This window comes from Chelonia mydas, chromosome 1, assembly GCF_015237465.2.
Source record: "Chelonia mydas isolate rCheMyd1 chromosome 1, rCheMyd1.pri.v2, whole genome shotgun sequence".
Lineage (NCBI taxonomy): Eukaryota > Metazoa > Chordata > Testudines > Cheloniidae > Chelonia > Chelonia mydas.
Genome location: NC_057849.1, coordinates 117,517,587 through 117,543,422, shown reverse-complemented (window position 1 = coordinate 117,543,422; position 25,836 = coordinate 117,517,587). Strand labels below are relative to the sequence as shown.

Below are 25,836 nucleotides of genomic sequence, written 5' to 3'. Positions count from 1 at the left end.
CAAAAGCTCATTTTTACAAAATCTCAATCTGAGGTCAAGGATGACCTAACAGAATCATTTTGTTATTATGAATGTAGGCTAGAGTCTTCAACTACTTTACCTTGCTCAATCAATTTGTTACTCCTCACATGAAAGAATTAATTGCACAAAGAGTTATCCAACTATGCAACGCCTGGAATTAAGTTTTTTGAGCCAGCTTTAGGAAATTTTCCAATGCACAGAAATCGGGTGCATCTGGTGTACACAATGTATTAAAAATGCTCGTTTTCTGTTGAAAAGACTTCACATAAGGACATGGAAGGGAAGTAATCGCTGTGATATATGAAAATCCCTGCTCACAAAACAAAAAAAAAGAAATTTCTCAATTAAAAAAAATATCATGGCTTATAAAGTCACCTACAGGTGATAAGATTGTTAAAATTCCAGAATAAGAGTGCCCTCATTGGGAGCTATTTCAGAATAGCACAATTCACAGTAGTTATTCTGGTCAATTTCCCTTTATAGGCAAGCCCTAATACTGTAAGAGAACTTTGCTGTGACTTTTCTGCATTTACCTTGAGACTTCTTAGATTTCTTATCTATACAATAAAATTCCAGTATTGTCACAGTGTGTCACTCAAGGCTACAGTGTCTGTTGAGTTGGTGTGAAGCCATGGAAAGAGCTACAAGCATGGCTGGGAGCTCTTTTTGTTCATAATATCAACAAGTTCAATCATTACGGGGATTTGCGGTGTGGTATCGAAGTTCTCAGTCATTTTGACTTTTTACTTTTTGACAAATTACATCCATGCAACACCAAGACGTATCTATGCCATGCCAAGACTCCTAGATCATGATATCAGAGGTAATCACGACCTTACTGTACAGCTAATTGGCATGCAACAATTTCACTGGCTATAAGAAGGAGACTGCTCAGATGGTGGATTACTTGGCTCAATTGCCACACTGATGCAACAGCATGGGGTTTTGGATGCTAGTAGTTGAATTACTTTCCCAGATTTTCATTCTTGTTTTCAAAGTCTGGTGCATTTTCTTTTTAAGACAGAATTACATTTGGTGTACAATTTTTTGTCAACAAAGTCTCTAATTGCCAAATATCATGACTCAAGGAATCATTCAAGTTATCTATCCATCCCACGAGAAAAAATGACATTGAACTGGAGTTTAGGTTGAGTATAACTGTAATTTAAGAGCAGAAAATATTAGAGGCATGTTGTAAGTATTCCAAATCCAAGCACTACAAACCAAGGAAATTCAAGATTAAGGTTACATTTTAGAAGAAATCCAAACATGTTAAAGTTAGGACTGTCAAATGATTCAATAAATTAATCGCAATTAATCACGAGATTAAAAAAACATGATTACTTGCAGTTTTAATCACACTGTTAAACAATAATAGAAGAATAGAATACCATTTATTTAAATATTTTGGGATATTCAGTTCAATCACAAATTTAATTAACGCATTTTTTTTTTTAAACGAGCGTCATCAGCATGGAAACATGTCCTCTGGAATGGTAACCGAAGCATGAAGTGATATATGAATGTTTAACATATCTGGCACGTAAATACCTTGCAATGCCAGCTACAAAAGTGCCATGCAAATGCCCTGTTCTCACTTTCTGGTGACACTGTAAATAAGAAGAGGGCAGCATTATCTCCTGTAAATGTAAACAAACTTGTTTGTCTTAGCAATTGGCTGATCAAGAAGTAGGACTGAGTTGACTTGTAGGCTCTAAAGTTTTACATTGTTTTCTTTTGGAATGGAGTTATGTAACAAAAAAAAATCTACATTTGTAAGTTGCATTTTCACGACAAAGATTGCACTACAGTACTTGTATGAGGTGAACTGAAAAATACTATTTGTTTTATCATTTTACAGTGCAAATATTTGTAATCAAAGATAATAATATAAAGTGAGCACTGTATACTTTGTGTTGTGTGCTGTAACTGAAATCAACATATTTGAAAATGTAGAAAAACATCCAAAATATTAATAAATTTCATTTGGTATTCTATTATTAACAGTGCGATTAATCACAATTTTTTTAATCCAGGTAATTTGTTTTGAGTTAACCACTTGAGTTAACTGCAATTCACAGCCCTAGTTAAAATACGAGAATGCAAAGTTAAGGCACCAAAGCAACTTTAACACTACCATATTGTGATGCCATATAACAATACAATGATGATTAGGGCATTTAGTGTGTGTGGTCACCAGTTAACTGAAACTGATTTTTAAAGATATATTAGGTTTTTTCCAAGTATAATTCTGTTATTTTAATCACGTAAAGATTTTTTGTTCAAATTCTAATAAAAAACCTCTAAGAAAGTTTCAGTACTTTAGTACAGTAACTCCTCACTTAACACTGTAGTTATGTTCCTGAAAAATGCTACTTTAAGCAAAACAATGTTAAGCGAATTCAATTTCCCCATAAGAATTAATAATAAGAACAGGAGTACTTGCGGCACCTTAGAGACTAACAAATTTATTCGATTCAATATGTGTAATGACCCAGCCACTCCCAGTCTCTATTCAAACCCAAGTTAATGGTATCTAGGTTACATATTAATTCAAGCTCAGCAGTTTCTCGTGGGAGTCTGTTTTTGAAGCTTTTCTGTTGCAAAATTGCCACCCTTAAATCATTTACTAAGTGGCCAGAGAGACTGAAATGTTCTCCTACCAGTTTCTGAATGTTATGATTCCTGATGTCAGATTTGTGTCTATTTATTCTTTTGCCTAGAGACTGTCCGGTTTGGGCAATGTACATGGCAGAGGGGCATTGCTGGCACATGATGGCATATATAACATTGCTAGATATGCAGGTGAACGAGCCTCTGATGGCGTGGCTAATGTGATTAGGTCCTATGATGAGGTCACTTGAATAAATATGTGGACAGAGTTGGCATCGGGCTTTGTTGCAAGGATAGGTTCCTGGGTTAGTGTTTTTGTTGTGTGGTGTGTGGTTGCTGGTGAGTATTTGCTTCAGGTTGGGGGGCTGTCTGTAAGCGAGGACTGGTCTGTCTCCCAAGATCTGTGAGAGTGAGGGATCATTTTTCAGATAGGTTGTAAATCTCTGATGATGCATTGGAGAGGTTTTAGTTGGGGGCTGAAGGTGATGACTAGTGGCGTTCTGTTATTTTCTTTGTTGGGCCTGTCCTGTAGTAGGTGACTTCTGGGTACTCTTCTGGCTCTATCAATCTGTTTCTTCACTTCAGCAGGTGGGTATTGTAGTTTTAAGAATGCTTGATAGAGAACTTGTAGGTGTTTGTCTCTGTCTGAGGGATTGGAGCAAATGCGGTTTTATCTTAGAGCTTGGCTGTAGACAATGGATCGTGTGGTGTGTCCTGGATGGAAGCTGGAGGCATGTACGTAAGTATAGCGGTCAGTAGGTTTCCCATATTGGGTGGTGTTTATGTGACCATTGTTTATTAGCACAGTAGTGTCCAGGAAATGGACCGCTTGCGTGGATTGGTCTATGCTGAGGTTGATGGTGGGATGGAAATTGTTGAAATCATGGTAGAATTCCTCAAGGGCTTCTTTTCCATGGGTCCAGATGATGAAGATGTCATCAGTGTAGCGCAAGTAGAGTAGTGGTGTTAGGGGACAAGAGCTAAGGAAGCATTGTTCTAAGTCAGCCATAAAAATGTTAGCACACTGTGGGGCCATGCGGATTCCCATAGCAGTGCCACTGACTTGAAGGTATATATTGTCCCCAAATGTGAAATAGTTGTGGGTGAGGACAAAAAGTCACAAAGGTCAGCCACCAGGTTTGCCGTGACATTATCGGGGATACTGTTCCTGATAGCTTGTAGTCCATCTTTGTGTGGAATGTTGGTGTAGAGGGCTTCTACATCCATAGTGGCCAGGATGGTGTTTTCTGAAAGATCACTGATAGATTGTAGTTTCCTCAGGAAGTCAGTGGTTGTCTCAAAGATAGCTGGGAGTGCTAGTAGCGTAGGGCCTGAGGAGAGAGTCCACAGAGCCAGAAAATCCTGCTGTCAGGGTGCCAATGTCTGAGATGATGGGGTGTCCAGGATTCCCAGGTTTATGGATCGGGGTTCTAGACATGTGTCTGCACAGATCTGTTCCTGTGCTTCTTCAGGGAGTTTCTTGAGCAGATGGTGCAGTTTCTTTTGGTAATCCTCAGTGGGATCAGAGGATAATGGCCTGTAGAATGTGGAGTTAGAGCTGCCTAGCAGCCTCTTGTTCATATTCCACTCATATTCCTGCAAGTCCACTAAGTCCTACTTCTTATTCGGCCAATCACTAAGGCGAACAAGTTTGTTTACATTTGCAGGAGATAATGCTGCCCGATTCTTGTTTACGTCGTCACCTGAAAGTGAGAACAGGTGTTCACACGGCACTGTTTTAGCTGGCGTCGCAAGATATTTATATGCCAGATGCGCTAAAAATTTGTATGTTCTTTCATGCTTCAACCACCATTCCAGGGAACATACGTCCATGTTGATGACGGGTTCTACTGGATAACAATCCAAAGCAGTGTGGACCAACGCATGTTCATTTTCACCATCTGAGTCAGATCCCACGGGCAGAAGGTTGATTTTCTTTTTTGGTGGTTCGGGTTCTGTAGTTTCTGCATCGGAGTCTTGCTCTTTTAAGACTTCTGAAAGCATGCTCCACACCCCGTCCTGATTAGATTTTGGAAGGCACTTCAGATTCTTAAACCTTGGGTGGGTTAGAAATCTCACACTGGTACCTTCTTTGCATTTTGTGAAATCTACAATGGAAGTGTTCTTAAAACGAACATGTGCTGGGTCATCATCCGAGACTGCTAAATGTGGCAAAATACCTTGTTCGCCTCAGTAGGCTCAGTCCTTTTTAGCCTTGGAGACTCAGGTTTGGGGCAAGGCGAATCCTTACAGGTGGCACAGGGTCCTGCTACTCCTCTCCTCTGTCAGTCCCTTGTGCATGTTTTCCTTCCCCTCTGGGGAGCGAGTGCAGCCTCCCTACTGGGAAGGTCTGGTGTCTTGCTGCAAACAGCCTACTGGCAGCTTCCCTGCTCCTCTCACTCCCTCACTCTCCCCCTCCTACCACCCAGGGGAGGGTTTAAAAAGGTCCCAAGTAGTTGGAGTCAGCGGAACCTAATTGATTCCCTAGCAACCCCTTTTCCAGCTGAACCTTATTGCCCTGTGGTTCTCTCTCCTCAAAAGGAAGGGGCCTTTTAATCCCCTGGGACTAATTACTACCTCCCTTTTGTAGCTGTTTGTCCTGGGTTTACCATATATAACATGAAATATATGGCAGAATGTAGGTAAAGCAGAGCAGGGGACATACAATTCTCCCCCAAGGAATTCAGTCACAAATTTAATTAGCTCATTTTTTTTTAATTAGCATCATCAGCACAGAAGCATGTCCTCTGGAATGGTGGCCAAACCATGAAGGGGCATATGATTGGTTAGCATATCTGGCACATAAATACCTTGCAATGCCAGCTACAAAAGTGCCATGCAAATGCCCTGTTCTCACTTTCTGGTGACATTGTAAATAAGAGGGCAGCATTATCTCCTGTAAATGTAAACAAACTTGTTTGTCTTAGTGATTGGCTGAACAAGAAGTAGGACTGAGTCGACTTGTAGGCTCTGAAGTTTTACATTGTTTTGGTTTTGAGTGCAGTTATGTAAAAAAAAAAATCTACATTTGTAAATTGCACTTTCACGACAAAGATTGCACTACAGTACTTGTACCAGGTGAACTGAAAAATACTATTTTCTTTTATCATTTCTACAGTGCAAATATTTGTAATAATAAATAATATACACTTTGATTTCAATTACAACACAGAATACAATATATATGAAAATGTAGAAAAACATCCAAAATATTTGATAAATTTCAATTGGTATTCTATTTTTTAACAGTGCAATTAAAACTATTAATTTTTTTTAGTTAATCGTGAGAGTTAAATCGACAGCCCTATTATTAGACAATATACGATGACATCCTAAATATTGAAACTGAAATGCATCAAATGAATGAAGCATATTTTGTGATTCAGCATTAGATTGGTTTTTTTTTGTAACTATATTAATTTAGGATCAGATGCTCCTCCAGTTGAAGTCAATGGTCGCTTTTCCACTGATTTAAATTAGAGAAGGAATGGAGTCCTTACTACCCAATTCACAAATTAGTTTGCAATGGGTCTCAATTCATTAGTGCTAATTAGCAGGTTCTACTTTACTGCTGACTCTGTTCAAAGTCTTTTATTGTTATAGCCATCATAACATGTTAGAACAGAAGCTATTTAATAAGGTTCCGCCAATGCAGAACACAAGAGCAGCTGCACACTTGAAAATCTAACCTTTGCTGTTCTTGGAATTGCTTGTATACATTTACAAAATGATGCAAGTTAGATGTACGAACAGATATATACAGTTTTAACAGGATAGGTGTAATAGGCTGCATTCAGTTTTTTGTTGTTTTCATTTGGGGAGTGGGGGTGGGGGACGTGCACTGCCAGGTCTCCGTCTCCCTCATCCCTCCACACATAAAAACCCATAAAAAGCCTCAGAATGGTCTGGTATTTTCATTCATTTAATGAGAGAAAGTTCATGTACGTGTTTGTGAGGTGTGCACCTGTTTTTTTCTGGTGACTTCCCTACCTCCAATTATGATACTGGATATCAGGTATATTGCACAATGTACTCAAACACTCTTTAAAAAAAAAAAAAAAAAAGCAACAAATTGTTGACAGTCAGTATAAGCACTCCCACTAATCCAGCCAAAGTCAAATTTTAAGTTTTGTGCAAGGTGTGGGCTCTAGGGACCTGATCTTCCATCCAGTGTGATGCTCTTCTGGCATCTTCCCCTCATGGAAATGGGGAAAGGGAAGCTGTTTATGCCTGAAGCCTATTCTTTTCCAATCCTGCCCGGCTCCTTTCCTGGCCAGGGGAGTAGAACTAAAGCACGCCAACCCAGACTGGGCTGCTGAGACAATGCCTGTACCCTGCCCACCAGAGCCAGCCACCCATCCTCCTTGGCTCCTTTCCTGCCCTGGGGAAGGTACAAGATAATTCCACCTGGACTGGGCTCTGAGTGGTAAACTGCACTTTGCCCACTGAGCCAGCCAAGATCCCCAATGCAATGCTTAGTACTGGGGTGAAATAAACTGGGCCTTCCTTTTGCCTCTGGCTTTTCTAGGCCCAGCTCACTCTATGAAGTCTGCAGGGGCACCAGCTGATACAAACGCCTCAGAGGGGGGAACAAAGCTGAGGAGATCTGCTCTAAAATCAAATGTAGCCTGGGTTATAGCTGGGGCTTAACAGTCAATTTAAAAAAAAAACTAGGGCTGTCAATTAATCGCAGTTAACAAAAGTGATTAATGCAAAACAAATGAACACTTTTTTTTTAAACAAGCGTTAATTGCACACCTCTGTTTTGGCCCTCTTCACTTACTGTACTTAATCTCTTGGCGGACATTGGCACAGTTCTACTATGTTCTGGAGTGATTAAATATCAGAAAGAGTTAATGGAGTAAAGCAGCAGCAGTTCAGGTCTTTTGAATGGGAAGTTTATTTTTAAAAAACTTATGGATGGTTCTCTGGATAAAAAGACTTATCTGTAGCTATTGCAAGGTTGAGATCCAACACCATCAAAGTACTTAAAGTCTGCATACCACCTATGCCCTAAACATGCTTTCACCTCTACTTCTTGCACTACAGATAGCCCACCAACAGAAATTAATCTTGCCAGCTGTGACAGAGTATGCTTACAGAGTTTCAGGATTGCTACAAGCCCATGAATCAAACAAAGTACAACCTCTTAACCAATGCTATTGCAAAGTGGATAGCTATGGACTGCAGACCTCGCAACACTGTAAACGTCAGAGCGCTAAGAGATGTTATTCAAATTGCATCTTCCAATCAGTCATGCAATATGCCCTCCCAAGGAACCATGTGCAACCCAAATACAGGACATCACAACGGGAAGACTACAAAGTTGGAACTTCTGAAAAATGCACTAGCTGTTGTTTTGATTGGTGATCACTGGACACCCTTGAGCAATCACAGCTACCTTAGAGTCATGGAACACCTGACTGATACTGCATGGACACTGCAGTAGTTTGCTTTAACAGAAACGCATACTGAAGAGAGACAATATGTTGAAACTTGTGCAAAGTGTTTCTTGGATGTTGCCAAAGAATGCAATATTCAAGAAAAGGTAACAATTAGTACTAACAGTGCACATAATAATAATAGCAGCAGCCAGTCATTTGCCTTTTGAACACGATGTGCATCGCTCACAATCTGCAGCAATCCATTACAGTAGCACTCGGGGGTTTTGAAAACCTGCTGGCAAAATATAGAAAACTTGTTGGCCATTTCAAAACATAGTCCAGTTAACAATACAGAGCTAGAAAAACAACAAGCTGCAAATGGACATAAACAAGAACCTCTTGTACAAGATATTTCAGCCAGATGGAACTCCACATTAGGTATGGTTCAGCACCGCGATCACAGCCACCTTAGCTCTTCAAAACACAATCTATCAGTGTCGACAAGTAATGATTTTGAAAAACTGCAGAAGCTGGAAACACTACTAAAGCTCCTCAGGTTTGTGACTGAACTCCTTGAGGGAGAACTGTATGTCTCCTTCTTTATGGTTTTACCTGCATTCTGCTATATATTTCGTGTTCTGGCAGTCTTGGATGACGACCCAGCATATGTTGTTCAATTTAAGAACGTTTTCGTTGCAGATTTGACAAAATGCAAAAAGGTACCAATGTGATATTTCTAAAGATAGCTACAGCATTTGACCCAAGGCGTAAGAATCTGAAGTGTCTTCCAAAATCTGAGAGGGACAAGGTGTGGAGCATGCTTTCAGAAGTCTTAAAACAGCAACACCCCAATGCAGAAATTACAGAACCCAAGCCACAAAAAAGAAAAAAAATAATTAAACTTGTTGGTGGCATCTGATGATGATTTTATCAGATGATAAAAATGAACATGCATCAGTCCACACTGTTTTGGATCATTATCGAGCAGAACCCTTCATCAGCTTGGAAGCATGTCCTCTGGAATGGTGCTCAAAGCATGAAGGGGCATACAAATGTTTAGTTTATCTGGTACGTAAACACCTTGCAGCGCTGGCTACAACCGTACAATCTGAACGCCAGTTCTCAGTTTCAGGTGACATTATAAATAAGAAGAGGGCAGCATTATTTCCTGTAAATGTAAAAAAACTTGTTTGTCTTAGCAATTAACTGAACAAGAAGTAGGACTGAGCAGACTCGTAAGCTCTGAAGTTTTACATTGTTTTATTTTTGAGTGCAGTTATGTTAAAAAAATAATTTTACCTTTGTAAGTTTCACTTTCACAATAAAGAGACTGCACCACAGTACTTATGAGGTAAACTGAAAATATTATTTCTTCTATCTTTTTTACAGTGCAAATATTTGTAATTAAAGATAATATAAAGTGAGCACTGTATACTTTGTATTCAGTGTTGTAATTGAAATAAATATATTTGAAAATATAGAAAAACTTTCAAAAATAGTTATAATAAATTTCAATTGGTATTTATTTATTGTTTAACACTGAAATTAAAACTGTGCTTAATCACTACTTTTTAAAATCTTTTGACAGCCCTAAGATAAACTGAAGTGAAAGGAGTTTACTGCTGCCACATGTACCTTGAGGGAGTTGAGAGTGACACCCAATGCATTCAAAGACAGGAGGTAATCCAAAAGGAGGGGAATCTCCAGCTCTTCTGGGAAAGTCCCTTCTGTTGGGCCCAGGAGGCAGAGCATTTCCACTTCACTTGGTAGGAACGACTCGTGGACTGCCTCGTGGACTCTTTCCTGCTGCTGGAGAGGATGTTTTGCACTTCTGATGAACAAGGGACCTCAAGAGGTCATCTAGTCCAGTCCCCTGCACTAATGGCGAGACTAATTATCTACACCATTCCTGACAGGTGTTTGTCTAACCTGCTTTTAAAAATCTTCAGTGATGGAGATTCCACAACCTCCCTAGGCAATTTATTCTAGTGCTTAACCACCAACAGGAAGTTTTTCTTAATTTCCAACCTAAACCTCGATGCTTCAATTTAAGCCCATTGCTTCTTGTCCTATCCTCAGAAGTTAAGAAAAACAGTTTTTCTTCCTCCTCCTTGTAACAGCTTTTTACATACTTGAAAACTGTAGTGTCCCCTCTTGGTCTTCTCTTTTTCCAGACTAAACAAACCCAGTTTTTACAATTTTCCCTCAAAGGTCATGTTTTCTAGACCTTTAATCATTTTTGTTGTGCTTCTCTGGACTCTCTCCAATTTGTCCAAATCCTTCCTGAAATGTGGCTCCCAGAACTGGACACAATACTCCAGTTAAGGCCTAATCAGAACAGAGTGGAGCGGAAAAATTACTTTTCATGTCTTGCTTACAAACACTCCTGCTAATACATCCCAGAATGATGTTTGCTTTTTTTGCAACAGTGTTACACTGTTGACTCATATTTAGCCTGTGGTCCACTATGACCCCCAGATCCTTTTCTGCAGTACTCCTTCCTATGCAGTCATTTCCCATTTTGTGTGTGTGTGCAACTGATTGTTCCTTCCTAAAGGGAGTACTTTGCATTCGTCCTTATTGAATTTCATCCTATTTACTTCAGACCATTTCTCCAGTTGGTCCAGATCATTTTGAATTTTAATCCTATCCTCCAAAGCACTTGCAACCCCTCCCAGCTTGGTATCATCTGCAAACTTTATACGTGTACTCTGTATGACATCATCAAAACCACTGATGAAGATGTTGAACAGAACTGGACCCAGAACTGATCCCTATGGGACCCCACTCATTATGCCCTTCCAGCATGACTCTGAACCACTGATAACTACTCTCTGGGAACAGTTTTCCAACCAGTTTTGCACCCACCTTATAGTAGCTCCATCTAGGTTGCATTTCCCTAGTTTATTTATGAGACGGTTGAGTAAAGAAGATTCCCATCCAAATACCATGCTCCGAGGTGAAGCGTCTGTGGATCGGGATGTCTGATCCTGCCATGGTGCTGCGTCAGTAGCTTGGGGAAACTGGGAATGGGAATTGGGAGATGGGCTGACATGAAGAGGAGGTTGGGAAACCAGAACGGTCTGGGCCAGCATGTGGCTATCAGGATGAACTCGTGGCAGGAATGGCAGAGGGGGGGAAGACGTAGTTGATCTGCTATGATCAGCGGAGTATGAGCACATCGCTTTGAGGGTGGGACCAAATACCCTCCCCACTCCCTGGAGCATTTGTTGTTGGCAGGGGATGCAAAGAGCTCCCTGATCAGAGTCCCACATTGGTCAAAGATGTCATATATTATAGTGTTGTAGAGTTCCCACTTGTGATTGATGACAAACGGTCTGCTGAATGGGTCTGCGATCATGTTCTGAGTGCCCGGAAGATCGACTGCAAATAACAGGATCTGGTGGGTGATGCACCAATTCTGGAGCTTGACCACCTTCATACACAGAGCTGTTGATCTAGTGCCCCCTTGTTTACTGAAGTAGTAAACAGTGATGGTGTCGTCCAAAATGATAAGACATTGTGGGAATGGATGGATGGGAGAAATGATTGACATGTCTTCCTTACAGTCCAGAGTTCCAAAATATTGATGTACATCCTAGATTCCCAAGAGGTCCATGTTCCCTGTGTCATGTGATCTCACATGTGTGCTCCCCATCCTACGAGGGATGCATTGGTGATGATCATCTTTTCCGGTGAGGATGGGAGAAAGGGGACCCCACACAAACCCGTTGCAGGTCCATCCACCACTGGAGGGAAAGAGTACCATAGGGGGAACTGTCAGCATAAGGTCCATGGCATGGCGCGTGGGTGAGTAAACTATCTGGAGCCACATCTGGAGGCAAGTGAAGGCGGTGACATAGAACCCTCTCCTTGATAGTCTATCACCCCTCTTTGTAGCAAGGAGTCCATCCCTAGGGTGAGGAAGCTGTCATGAGACTGGTCCCTGTAGAGGGATCAGGGACGGGGTTGTGCATGAGATGAACTCATGTGTGAACTAGTGTGATGAACTCGATCTTACAGCCACAGTGGATGACATTTAGCACCCATTTGTCCCTTGTTACTGCACTCCATGCTGGTAAAAAAAGAGTGCCAGATGACCCCCAAAGGTGGTTGTATGGCAGCAGGCAAGATGGTTGACGGCTCTCTATGGTTCCTTAGAAATCTCTCTACTAGCAGGGTTGAATCTGAGAGGAGGAAGGCAGCAAAGGTGGGCCTTGAGGACGATATCTGAGTTTTCTGATGCTTTCTTGGTGGTTCATAAGGTTTCTGATGGAAATTCTGTAACATTGTGTGGGCTGCGGGCAGTAGAATTAATGTTTTGGCACAGGTGTGTAAATACCGAAGGAATGGAGTGTAGCTCTTGAATCCTTGAGTACGTGGAGCGAATTGTCTGTTTTCTGGTTGAAAAGATGGAATTAATCAAAAGAGTGGTCTTTGATGGTATTTTGTGTCTCCCTGGGAAAACCAGAGGAATGGAGCCACATCTCTCTCCTCATCACAATGCCCGTGGCCATTGAGTGAAATGAGGTATCTTCCGCGCCCACCACTGATTGGCACCATTGTCCTTGCTACTAGCTTCCCCTCCTCAATTATTGCTCGGAAGCTGGCCTGGTCCTGTTGTGGCAGGGGGTTTGGTTGGTTTTTTTTGGCAAAGTCCTCCAATTTGCTGTAATTCAAGAAATTGTATTTGTCAAGTAATGCCTGATAATAAGATATCCTGAATTGAAGGCTGACTGAGGAGAAGACCTTGAGGTCTAAAAGGTTCAGCGGCTTGCCCTCCCTGTCGGATGGGGTGGAGTGTGGGTGCTATTGCCTAGCCTGTTCCATCGCTGGCTGGAACGCAAGTGAATTGGGAGAGGGGAGTGAGAACAGAAGAATCAAAACTAGTGTGGAGGATACTGCAACGATGTAGAAGGCCTTTATTGGTACTCGTAGTAGTGGGAAGGGATGGACAGTCCCTGTCCTCATGCAATTCCTCACAAGATGAAAATTCAGAGATCTGTTCCATCAGTGGTATTATCAGAATCAAACCATCAGAGCGGGGAGGGTGGTGAGGAGTGCCTCAGATGTGGCTTGTCCTGTCCCTGAGATAAAGTCTCTCTGGAGATAGAGGATCCCAGAAGGCATGGAGACCTCGGCTCTCCCAGGGCGAACACTTCCTCAGGCTCTGGTGCTTTTCCCAACCTCCCCAGAGTCAAGGGTACTCAGTCCCCAGAACTGGTCTAGGAGCAATTGTCTTCCCTGGAACGGATGGCTCTAACTCTGAGGGATGCCGATGTGTGCAGGTCCGTACCTGGTACTGGCAGATCTATAGATTTAAATGGCCTCTTTTTGTGCTTGTGTGCATTAGAGTGCACTCCCTCCCCACAACTGGATCTCGTGGAAGGAGTCTCTCCTTTCTTAGGTTTAGAGGAAGACTTACTGCCATTCTTATGTGCATGCTTGCTTATCTCATGACTAGGCCCCACCATGGGATCCATAGTGGTGGTACCACTGTTGGCCTCGGACTCCATAGCTGAAGGTGCACTCCTGGCAGCCTCAGGCTTATGACAGGTGGGCTGCCCGGCCACGGTCCGAATGAGGTCTCGTGGTGACTTCCAGGAGGGGATTCCAGATGTGGAGAGCCCAGCCTTCTTAGGTATGGCTGGGGAAGGATTGGCAGATACTGCACTTAGATGAAACATGGGCTTCTTCCCCTCAGAGTTGATGTTCGTTGCTGACCGAGAAGGAACGTGGGCAGGAGGCAGATTTTAAAGGCTGGGGTCTTTGGCATAGTCCAGTACCTGCATGTGGGTACCAGGGAGGGGTGTTCATGCAGAAACAACCCCCCTCTTCCCCCAAAAGACCCAACTCTACTCCTAGAACTAGCAAATTACTAAAACTACTACATAAACAGTAAAAACAGTAAAATACTCAAGGTATGTACAACTATATATTTCTGAAGTGCATCACATGCTAGAGAACACTAATAACTGCGAGCTGGACCACGCAGCAGTCAGAAGGAACTGGAGACGCGGTCGATCTGCTCGGCCCTTTATCACCTCGGACAAAACTGTTACCTGTTCTTGGGACCAGCCAAAAAATAACCACAAAGGTCGAATTAAAGCAGTAGTGAGGGTTGATTTATTACTTGTTTCCCTTATTTGCGCAGTTATACTCACAGGCACATCCCATTCATACTCTGACAGGCCGAAGACACGGGTGTTACTTTTGATCTTAGGTGACTAAGACTGGCCAGGTTTCAGCTGCCCAGAGATCGAACCACTAGGTGACGAGAGTCTCCGAAGTCCCTTCGGATCTGCAGGAGGGCTCTACTGCTTCCAGTCTGGTCCCGAGTTCTTAATGTCATGGGTTACATCTCTCTCTGGCCGCTACTGCCGTAGGTATATATACAGCCCCATATACACCTTGGTTCCGTAAAAGGCGATATTTGCTTCTTTACTTTGCCACTGGCTGTCACTCACTATCTCACTCATTCCTTACATTGACCGATTACATGTTCATAAGGATGAATACAATTGGTGATACAGAGCATTGCAGCTTTAAGGACCTTACATTGTTTCTAGTGGTTTTGTAGCAGGACAACAGGAAACCGTACAGACTATATGCGAAAGAGCAAGTTTGGGGAGAGGGGAGAGATAAGAGGGGGCGCGTGCAGCAGGGCGCGTGGGGGCTGTGTCCGGCTACAGAAACCATGAGGTGAGCCACGGGCACACGTGCAGACCAACAGACGCTACTACTTTCAAAATCTCTGCCTCCAGCTGAATGGTGTGCACGCAAAAACTCATCAGTGCAATAGAATAGGGACCATCACTTGAAGAAAATCTGTATTTTCTTTGAATATATACCATCATGCTCAGGCTACTATATCTGAGAGTTTTACAGATCACAGTACAAATTTCATCACCTGGTCTAGTCTCCTTCCTTCTCCTTGGAGCCAACTGGCCTCTTTTTTTAATTAATTAAACTACTTATGTGGAAGCGTATACCAGACAAAATGGTTTTCAGTAGCATTTCAGAAAAAAAGACTGAACCTCAGTAATAATGAAAATATTTTTTTCTGCTCTACATTCGCACTTAACCCATTTTCAATACTGGCTCAGGGGAACTCTGTTGAAAACCATTTTCAGCAATGGTTCAGCTTCCTAGCATAGAGAAGGCTTTTGTGACACTCATCTGACAGTTACAATACAAAAAGTTATGTTGTTAAAAAAACTGTGTTGACATAATGCAAACATGTGTCATCCATGTCTGTGCCTTGAAACTGCTTAAAGTTGATGTATGGTGTCCTTGAAATGTTAAAAGTGTACTGACATGGATGACTGCTTCCTGTGGGCTAATTAGCTGCCTCACTCCTGACTGAAATGAGCTCCTTTTAAGAACAAAACCTTTTAAAGCAAGTTCCAGAAGGTTACTAAACCTGAAGCAGAAGATTAATCAGCCATGCATAAACAAAACAAAATATAGATCCTATAAATAGATGTTCTTAAAGAAACTGCCTGGGATCAAATTTCATTAGGCATTCTTATTTGACAATTTTATTCTCTAGGCCTCCAGAACTATGGCTATTCATAAAGCTGCTCTGCATATTTTTATTATTTTGAAAGTAGTAAACTGAAAAGCTTATTTTTTTAATTGAAGACTTTTAAAAAAAATATTTTATCCTATTCATCTACGGAACTTAGGATAATTTTCCTGATGCATTTTTAGATACCTCAAAGCTATCAAACCTCTATTATCCTTGAAGTGAAATAGTCACAATAAGTTATGGAATATGGCTCTGTTAAATCTCTCTCTATATTAAAAATACATCCCAATCACAAAACCCCTTCCCTTCTCCATAAATCAAATAAAATTATTTTCCTGCATCAAAGACTTGTGAAGGAATGGAGTATTCGGTGTCCCACACATCTGCAGAGAGCAGTGCAAGGCAGCTGAGCCAGAATGCCCCCACAAACATCCAGTAATAGAAGTGTAGCAGTTACTAGACATACTCTGCAGCTGTTTCTGAAGCTTCATAGCAAGTTTTCAGTGCGGGCAAGCCACTTGCCAGGTCACACCTAGTCACGCTCTGAGCGCTAAGCATATCAGAGCACAGGGGGTGGGGAGGTTACAAATACAGGAGTTAAAGACAGACCTTTGGGTTCAGTGGCTGATCGACACAGGACCAAGCGATGTGCTTGCTATGAGGGCTGGGTCCCCATCCTTGTACCACTTTGGATACAAGTGAGTGTTTATTTCAGCTTTACTTAGTAGAGAAGCCCTCCATTAGAATAAGGTTTGGTCCAACCTGGTGTGTTTTATGGCCATAGAGGAAGACCTAGTTGGGGTGCATTTGTTACCCTTAGAGACTGCAGAGACTACAGAGTTTATATTTAACTGCTTTAAACTGGGATTCTGACTCAGTTAAAAAGAATGGGGGCAGAGGCTCAGTGAGGTGACAGTTTCTAAGTTCTTACCCGACTTAGCTGGGCTTATGAGAGAGAGAGAGTATGGTAGAGCAAGAGCCTTATAGAGATTCAGGGAATTGATATGTTATATGTTGATCCTAAAACCTGCTTCACTTTGGATACACGCTATGGATTTCTGTCTCACCAGCAACTTCAAGGATCAGTAAACTATTAACCCATTGACTGGAAAGCTGCTAACTGTGGAGATCCCCATACTGTTTGCTGACAGGTCCTGGGGTACTGAAAGGACTGAGATGCTGCCATTCTTCTCAAGCTCTGAAGAGACCAGGTGACACACACCCCATATATTATGACAACACTATGAAGACTGAGAAATCGTCTGTGAGAGCAGATCAGAGGGGAATGCATTTTGATATGTGCATTAAAATACAGGCATGTAATGTTATGTTGATTATGTAAAAGTAGGGAAACCTGTAAAAATAACACCAGTACATTTACTACCTAACAGCTTTTGTTTAAAAGTTATTCATAATAGTCCAAATACTATTTACCATATTTCACGCCATTTATAATGTTTTCTGTATGCATTAAATGTTTTATTAAGAAACTGTAGGGGGTTTCTCTCTCACTCTCTGAAATTGTCTAGAACTATTAATGCCTACTTGTCAGGGTTTTACACATAATAGCCCTAAGTTTAACTCTGTGTAATACTTTCTGAAAAGACAACTCTTGCCTGTGCTGAAGCAAGGAGTTAAGATGAGAAGCAGGAAGAGGGTGGGTGTTGCAGAATTATACATAATATTGCCTTTGCATCCCTCTTCCCCATTACATTTAGAAGATAAAAACATACATAAAGCAAAAACAGTTCTTTTTTCATATTTGATATTCCCTGCAGTAGCTCTCAGAATTTGATTAAGTCTCATGATATTTAGTATTTTTCTTCGAATCCTACTTACAGGAATCAAAAGACTGTGAATCTCAGATTTTGTTTAAAAAATAAAAAGCAACTTCATGGTTGTGGCAAAAAGCTTGAAAACATCAAACCACTGAATCCTAAAGAGTCAGCAACCAGAAGGTAAATAAAAATCCCTAAGGTTTTTTAATTAATCATTTCTAAGCAAATGTAGTCTCTGTGACCCGACTTAAGATTTAAAATGTTTGAATCTGGTTAAACTTTTACAATGATGTAGACCCAAATCCAACAGCACTGCGCTAGTGCACATAAAGTGAAACTAATTGTAATTAACTAAAAATAAAATCTGAAAGTGAACTATTTTTGTTAGCAATTTGAGTGAAGTGCCAAAAGTTTTAAACACCCACACAGTGAGATAATTAAAAATTTGACACCTACTAGGCCAAAGGTTTAAGTCTAAATTGTATGACTCAAAGCAATAAACGTGCAGTGGTGGCTGTGCAGTGTATGAAGATAATATATACTGCCACTCAACTTCCTAAAATAGATTTTTAAAGTGTTACTTTATGGCTCCTGCTTTTCTTAAACCCTTCCCTTCCTAGCTTCACTCCACTTTTTCTTTACTATAATTCCCACTTACTCTCTTTCTATACATGGAGTGTAAACAATTCAACAGATATTTAATAGACGGAACTTAAAATTTGAAGTTCAGGGGCAATATGCAGAGAAGTCAAAAACCTTCCCCCTCCTCTCTCCAAAACATTTAGAAAGTGCTGCAATTTTTACCAGAATACTGGCCCTAAAGCCTTAGGCTATGTCTACACTAGCACTTTTGTTAGTAAAACTTTTGTCGGTCAGGGGTGCGAAAAAACACACATCCGACTGACATAAGTTTCATCGACAAAAGCAGGGGTATGGACAGCACTAGGTCAGCAGGAGATGCTCTCCTGCCGACATACCTACCACTGCTCGTTCGGGGTGGTTTAATTATGTCAACAGGAGAGCACTCTCCCATCAGCATAAAAGAGCTACACAGGAGACCTTACGGAGACCTGTGCCGCTGTAAGGTCTGTAGTGTAGGCAAAGCCCTTAGCACGAATCAATCTTTTTTAGTAGGCGTCTGAAAAACTTGAAGCTCTACACACCCATCCTCCCAACTGCTGCTGGTAGGTATAAACACACTCTCCCCTCAAAACCTTTAGGGTAGTCTACACTAGAAGTGCTACAGGAGCACAGATGAAGACGCTCTATGCCAATGGGAGAGAGCTCTCCCATTGGCATAATAAAACCACCTCTGCGAGAGTATATATGTCGGCGGGAACAGCTCTCTCACTAACATAGCGCTGTCCACACCAACGTTTAGGTCGGTATAACTTACGTCGCTCAAAGGGCTGGCTTAGTCACACCCCGTGAGTGACATAAGTTATACCAACATAACCTGTAGTGTAGATCATCCCTTGGCCTGACTGCTGGTGAAAGGGTGGTAGTAATTACTTCTGATCTATCAGTCACAAAGCTTCAGTTTTTGGGAAAGATGCTTACATCATAAGTGAGTGGATTTTTCAAACCCAGATTAAAAAAGGAAAGAATTTTAACATCTAGTTTACTTTTCACTATTTTTTGTAGCCTGTTTACTTTTTGCACTTTAAATCATCTTGGCCTATGAGTATAATCCAATCACTCTTGGTTTAGTTTGTTTTCCACCCCCACCCTACTTTCTGGTTTGAATGCATTAGCACAGTGCTGAAGTGTCTGAGCTGAAAACTTTGGAGCTTGATTTTATGAGGTGTTAACCACCTTCACCTCCCATTATAAGGGAATATTTAAAGCAAACAAAAATCATTTTCACTGACTTAAAATTGCTTGAATAAAAACATTCCTATTAATGAGAGGTGGTTAAACATCTTTATTAAAAACTCTAAATTTTAGGCTTGAGCTATCTGAAAACATTTCTAGAAAATTGTCCCAATTGTGATTCTATTTAATCATGAAACAAAGGAACAGAAATAGAGTATAAAAATAGGATAGGCCCTTACAATCTGTACAGTTTTCCTGTAAAATTCTAAAATGACTGAGTCACAATTTCATTGACACAGAAGAAAAGAAAATTAAGGGAAACAGATGAAATGGTTTAAATTATCATATATACTGAGCTAGGAACTAATGATTGTCACTGTGAAAGTTCATACAGATTTGGCAGACTTTTCATATTTTATTTGTAAAAACAACATACAGACTTGAGTTGTTAATTATTTTCCTTGACACCTTTAATTCAATATACTAAAAAAAAAATTTGATTGTCAGTCAAAAAAGAAATATGACAAGTTGTTTCTAAATATTAGATAAACAAAAAAGTTTTCCTAGAAGATTAGACCTTGTTCAAATTACAATCTTGACTTGATTTTCTTGTTGTCTAACTGAAGCAGTTGTGTCTGCACTTTGAAGGACAGAGTAAGTAACCTCACAGACTGATCATTCTTCAACAATAATTTAAGGACCCCAATGAAACAAGTTCATAGGGAAGTTTTGCTTTCAAAAACAGATGCAAAAATGTAGCAGTCAGTTTTTCAATTAACACACAAAAAACAAAGTAATCGCTCAAGCAAGGTGGTAAAAATTGTAGGACTCAAATCCAAATTTAGGAACACGTCCTTGACGCAAAATACTTCTGAACTGACCTCAAAAATTCTTTCACAGATGATTTCCTGACACGAGTCAAGCAGCATTTTAAAAAAGCAACAGGCAAGTAGCTTCCCTTTACAATAATATTAAAATCTTAAATTGCACTTTTCATCCATAGACCACAAATCACTTAAAGAAAAGTGAGTATCATTATCCTCATTTTCAGTTGAAGGCACAGCTCCCACCTGAGGTGCAGATTTAGTTCTGCCCACTAGTTTCAAGGAGAATGGAAACCCCACAATAGAACTGTAAGACACACAAAAGAATTCTCAGTTACAATCAATTCCAAGAGTAGTTTCTCCATTATAATTACTCATAGAATTGGCAACTGAATCAAAATTTAATCTTGATGCATGTTATTGCTTACACAATTTCTAATTCTTTTTTGAGGTTTCCTTCTGCGCAGGAAGCTGCCAGTCCACCCCTTCCTTCTTTCCTTACACAAGTGATAACAGTTTTCAGATAGTGAGCTGCATTTATATCCTGCTTATGACTGAAATGAAGATTAATATGCAGCAAAGGCATTTAAAATATGTTCTCAAAAAAGAAAGATTCTATGAAATGAGGAGACCCTAATTACCTTCCAAATAAGGAAAAAAGTTACAGTAAGCTACTTGTTATTTTACTTCCAAATTCTGATAATTTAATTCTTTAAATACTGTACTATTCTCATTTACACCAGGGTCCAATCAACAGGATAATTTTTTTTAAAGATTTTTTTATATATTGCGAATCCTGTTTACTGAGGCTAAACACAGGAAGTAACACACAGACACACTAAGACACCGAACTAATAATTGTGAGCAACAAATCCTCCTGAACCAAAGATGAAAAACAGTTTACCTGGAGTGTAGATAGGATAAAACCTTGGTCAGCACCAATCGGTAAAAAGCCAAATCTTCACCATAGTTCTTGAAATTTTGTCTCGTTGACAACTAATGTTGCTAAAGGTTCTGTTTCATAGGTCTGGTTTACATCAGAAAATTAGATAAACCCAGCTACAACTCTCAGGGGTGTGAAAAATCCATATCTCTGAGCAACATAGTTAAGCCAACCTAAGTCCCAATGTAGACAGTGCTAGGTTGATGGAAGAATTCTTCCACTGACCATGCTACCGCCTCTCAAGGAGGTGGATTATCTATGCTGATGGGAGAACCCCTCCCATCAGTGCAGGCAATGTCTATACTGATGCGCTACAGCAGAACGGCTGCAGCTATGCCACTACAGTGTTTCAAGTGTAGACAAGCCCTAATACCCCAGCCATACTTGGGAGGACCAATGAACATAAAAGCATTTAAAGTGATCTCTGCAATAAGATTTGGAAGGTTTAAAAGAGGTGTGACTTGTAAATTACCTTTATATTATAGCAGAAATTTGATACAGAAGTTGTAAAACAGTTACACAGTGTTTAAAGCAGCCTAACACTAATAGTGGCACAGTTGCACATCTATCTAGGAGTGTTTGTTTTTTACAGCTGGATAGAATAAATGGGAACAGGTTTTAATCTCTTTTGATGTAACTGATTTTTCTATGTACCTCTACATATTCAGAGTACAAAACAAAGGACATAAATTTAGGAAGTTTGCTATTTTTGTTTTCTTATAAAGCTCAAGACCTCATGCTCTTCTCTATCTCACTAATGAGAGAGGTGGTGGGCCAACCATTTGTAGGACATAATATCACTGTACGAAAACAAAGCATCAGAAAATCTAGACTCCTATTAAGGAGCTCATGTCAAGAGAAGCATATGGTTCGCTGTCTGCCTCGGCTACAGCCAATAAGGATAATTAAGTACATGTTGTGTGTGGAAATAATTCTTGCAGCTTAAATGTTGCCCATTACTTTATTTCATTGTAGCTTAGGTTTCTTTTTTCCCCCATTTTTAAAAAATGTCTCATATTTGATTTTTTTCCATCTCACTGCTAATTTTACCAGTGTTCATACTTGTTGCTCAATGGACTCAAACAACATACTTGTGCTGTCCTGTGTTCCTATGTACTAACACGTTTTTCTACTTCATTGTTCAAGTCCCAGTTATTTGGTTTGTACTTCAGTATCAATATCAAGAAGTGATGTTGACTGTGTTGGCATTTCCTCCTGACAGGATGAGATAGCAATACAAAAAATTTCTCATATTCCGAAGTCATATGTTGAATGAGTTCCACAGTAAGCACCCAACACTTAAAATACCTCTGATCCTCACTGAGATCAGCAAGAATTAGGAGGTTTCATATAATTCAGTTCCTCCCCCTTTATTTCTGCTACAGTTGATGTCTTTTCCAATAGATTACACTATTTGCCAACACAATCAACAGAAACACACAGCAGTGCTTAGAAAATACATACACTGATTTCATTCAAAATAGTCATGACGCAGAAATGAAATTCTTCCAATTAATTTTCTGAGCAGGGTAAACTTAAGTTATTTTACAGTACTATAAGGGATCAACGTATTTATTATTTTTCATTAGCTTGTAGGGTTTTTTTTAATTACTTGAATAGGTTATTATCAGCTATGTTGAGTGCACAGAATCTTGCATATTGTGCCTTTCATCCCAAAGGAATGGATATTCCTAATGTAATAAAGTTATATTTTAGGAATTAGTGTTCTGCTAAGTGAATTCTTTTACAATTCCACTGAACATGCGTTTTTCAAAGATTACTAATATTTCCCAAATATAAAAAAAGTTACGTACCTCTCATAACTGTTGTTCTTTGAGATGTGCTGCTCACATCCATTGCAAGTAGATGTGCCCATGCCACGTGCACAGTCATCGAAAGGTTTTCCCCTTCACAGCTGACCCAACAGGTACTGCTAAGCCCCCTGGAGTGACGACTTCATGGCGGCGTATATAGGTCCCTGCCAACCCGCCACCTCTTCACCTGCCACCACTCCTTCTTGCCAGAGTACTCCAACAGAGGTGTAGGTGCGTGGGTCTTGGAATGGACATGAACACCACATCTTGAAGAACAGTAACGAGAGGTAGGTAACTGTTTTTTCTTCTGCGAGTGCTTGCTCATGTCAATTCCAAGTAGGTGACTCCCAAGCAGTCCCTAGGAGGAGGGATCGGAGTTCACTGAGTCACAGACTGCTGCACCGCGCTGCCAAACGTGAGATCATCTCTGGCCTGCTGTGTAATGGTGTAGTACGACATAAAGGTGTGGATTGATGATGTCGCTGCTCTGCAGATGTCTTGAATGGGGACATCTGCCAGGAACGCTGCCAAGGAAGCCTGCAATCTCATGGAGTACGCTGTTATTGCTAGGGCAGGTATTTTTGCTAGGTCGTAGCACGTCCTGATACAGGCCATGATCCATGAAGAGATCCTTTGGGACGATACCAGAAGCCCCCTCATCCACTCAGCAATTGCAATGAAGAGCTGTGTTGATTTTCGAAACCGCTTTTTCTGCTCAATGTAAAAAGCTAACACTTGTCTGACATCTAGGGAGTGGAGCATCCGTTGCCAGTTACTAGCATGCAGCTTAGGGAAGAACACTGGAAGAAATATGTCCCAATTCGCATGGAATTGCGAAAGTATCTTTTGGAGGAAAGTCAGGTGTGGCCGCAACTGTACCTTGTCCTTATAAAAAACAGTATAAGGGGGCTCGGAGGTCAAGGCCTTAAGCTCAGACACCTTCCCTGGCTGAAGTTATTGCCACCAGGAATGCACTTTCCAGGAAAGGTAGAGGAGGGAGCATGTTGCTAAGGGCATACAAAGAGGGCCCATCAGCCTCAAGAGCACCAGGTTGAGATCCCATGGGGGGACTGGCTGCCTTACATGAGGGTATAGTCTCTATCTAGTTCCTTGAGGAAGTGGCCAACCATGGGCTTAGCAAATACTGACCAGTCGGCAGAACTGGGATGGAAAGCAGAGATGGCAGCCAGAAGCACCTTTACTGATGATACTGCCAGACCTTGCTGTTTCAGGTGCAGTAAATAATCCAGGATGAAGGGAATCGATGACTGTAATGGTAGAGTGTCCTTTTTCAGTGACCAAGCCAAGAACCTCTTCCACTTAGCCAAGTAAGTGGCTCTAGCGGACGATTTCCTGCTGCCAAAGAGAATCTCCCTAACAGAGTCTGAGCATGTGAGCTCCAAAGAATTTAGCCACAGAGTTTCCGTGCCATGAGGTGGAGAGACTCTAGATTAAGATACTGGAGGCGGCTGTGGTCCTGGGTGATCAAGTCCAGGACCAGGGCAATAGGTGTGTCTACTGACAGGTCTAGAAGCATGGTGAACCAGTGGTGATGTGACCATGCCGGTACTGTCAAGATCACTGATGTTCCCCCTCTTTGGACTTTCAGCAGGACCTTGTGCATGAGCGGAAAGGGTGGGAATGCATACAGCAGGTGTCCCTTCCAAGGAAAAAGAAAGGCATCTGCGAACAAGCCCGGGCTGTGATTCAGGAAGAAACAGAACTGCTGACACTTCCTGTTGTACCATGTTACGAACAAGTCTATCTGGTGAAATCCTCACCTTCGGAAGATGTTGATCACGACATCCGGGTGGAGGGACCACTCGTGGTTGTGGAAGGACCTGCTGAGATGATCAGCCAGTTCATTCTGAGAGCCCGGAAGGTACGATGCCTCCAGATGTATCAAGTGGGCAATGCAGAAGTCCCACAGCTTGAGGGCTTGCTGGCACAGGGGAGAGGAGCAAGCATCACCGCCTGTTTATATACACCATAACTTGTATTGTCTGTCAATATGGATACACACACCTGCCCTCCAGATGGGTGTGAAATGTCTGGCAAGCAAGGCGAGCTGCACATAACTCCCTGACATTGATGTGCAGCAAAAAGTTCTGCTTTGGACCAGAGACCTTGAGTCCTGAGTCTTCCTAGGTGCGCCCCCCCCCCAACCCATTGCCGACACATCCATTACTAGAGACAGCAAGGGTCGGGGCCCGGAGAAGGCCGCTCCCGCACACACCACTTGCAGGTCAAGCCACCATGGGAGGGGCTCGATAACTGGAAGAGCGTGACCAACTTGTCTAGGCAGTCTCAATTCGGCCTGTATACCAAGGCTATTCAAGCTTGAAGGGGTCGGAGCTGAAGCCGTAGTAGTGGGGTATCGCCTCTATGATGGCGCCCATGGCAAGAACACGTGTTTCCGGAAGGAATGCCCTGGCTTGACTAGAGTCTAGGAGAGCTCCAGTGAACTCTATCCTATAAGTAAGGGTTAGGGCTGATTTCGCCACGTTCAGTATCAGTCCGAGCCTGTCAAATGTCGCCTGAACCAGGCTCACATGGTCCTCCACTTGGGCCCTAGAGTGGCCCTTGATTAGCCAGTTGTCTACGTATGGGAATACTTGTACCTACTGCTTCTGCAGGAAGGTGACTACAACCAACACCCAAGGGGCTGCCAAGAGGCCGAAGGGGAGAACTGTAAACTGATAGTGGGCATTGTTGACCAGGAGGCGGAGAAATCATCTGTGGGACGGGACTATAGACACGTAAAAGTACGTGTCCTTCAAGTCAAGGGCAGCGTACCAGTCCCTCGGATCCAGGGAGGGGATAAAGGAAACCAGGGAGACCATACAGAACTTCAGCTTCATGAATCTGTTGAGGTTTCGCAGGTCTGAGCCCACCCTGGCCTTCGGGATTAGGAAATAGCGGGAACAGACCCCCCTGAATTCCAGAGGGTCTCTCTCTACTGCCCCAATTTGTAGGAGCATTTGCACCTTCTGCATGAGAAGTCGTTCATGGGAAGGGTCCCTGAACAGCGACGGGGAAGGTGGGAGGAAACAGAATTGGAGAGACTATCCCGTTTCTACCATTGTCACACCCCAGCCCTCCCCCTGCCCCGG

General features: G+C 41.7%; 1 protein-coding gene and 1 long non-coding RNA gene across 7 annotated transcripts in view; one reads left to right on the top strand and one right to left on the bottom strand.

Annotated features, from left to right (window-relative positions):
- Positions 1–25,836, bottom strand: part of MGAT4A (alpha-1,3-mannosyl-glycoprotein 4-beta-N-acetylglucosaminyltransferase A) — a 138,923-nt gene that overhangs the window by 96,648 nt on the left and 16,439 nt on the right. The gene's annotated exons all lie outside the window — the stretch shown is intronic.
- Positions 16,142–24,383, top strand: LOC122463945. The gene is made up of 2 exons (XR_006287741.1): positions 16,142–16,247; positions 16,620–24,383. It is a non-coding gene; the product is annotated as an uncharacterized LOC122463945 (long non-coding RNA).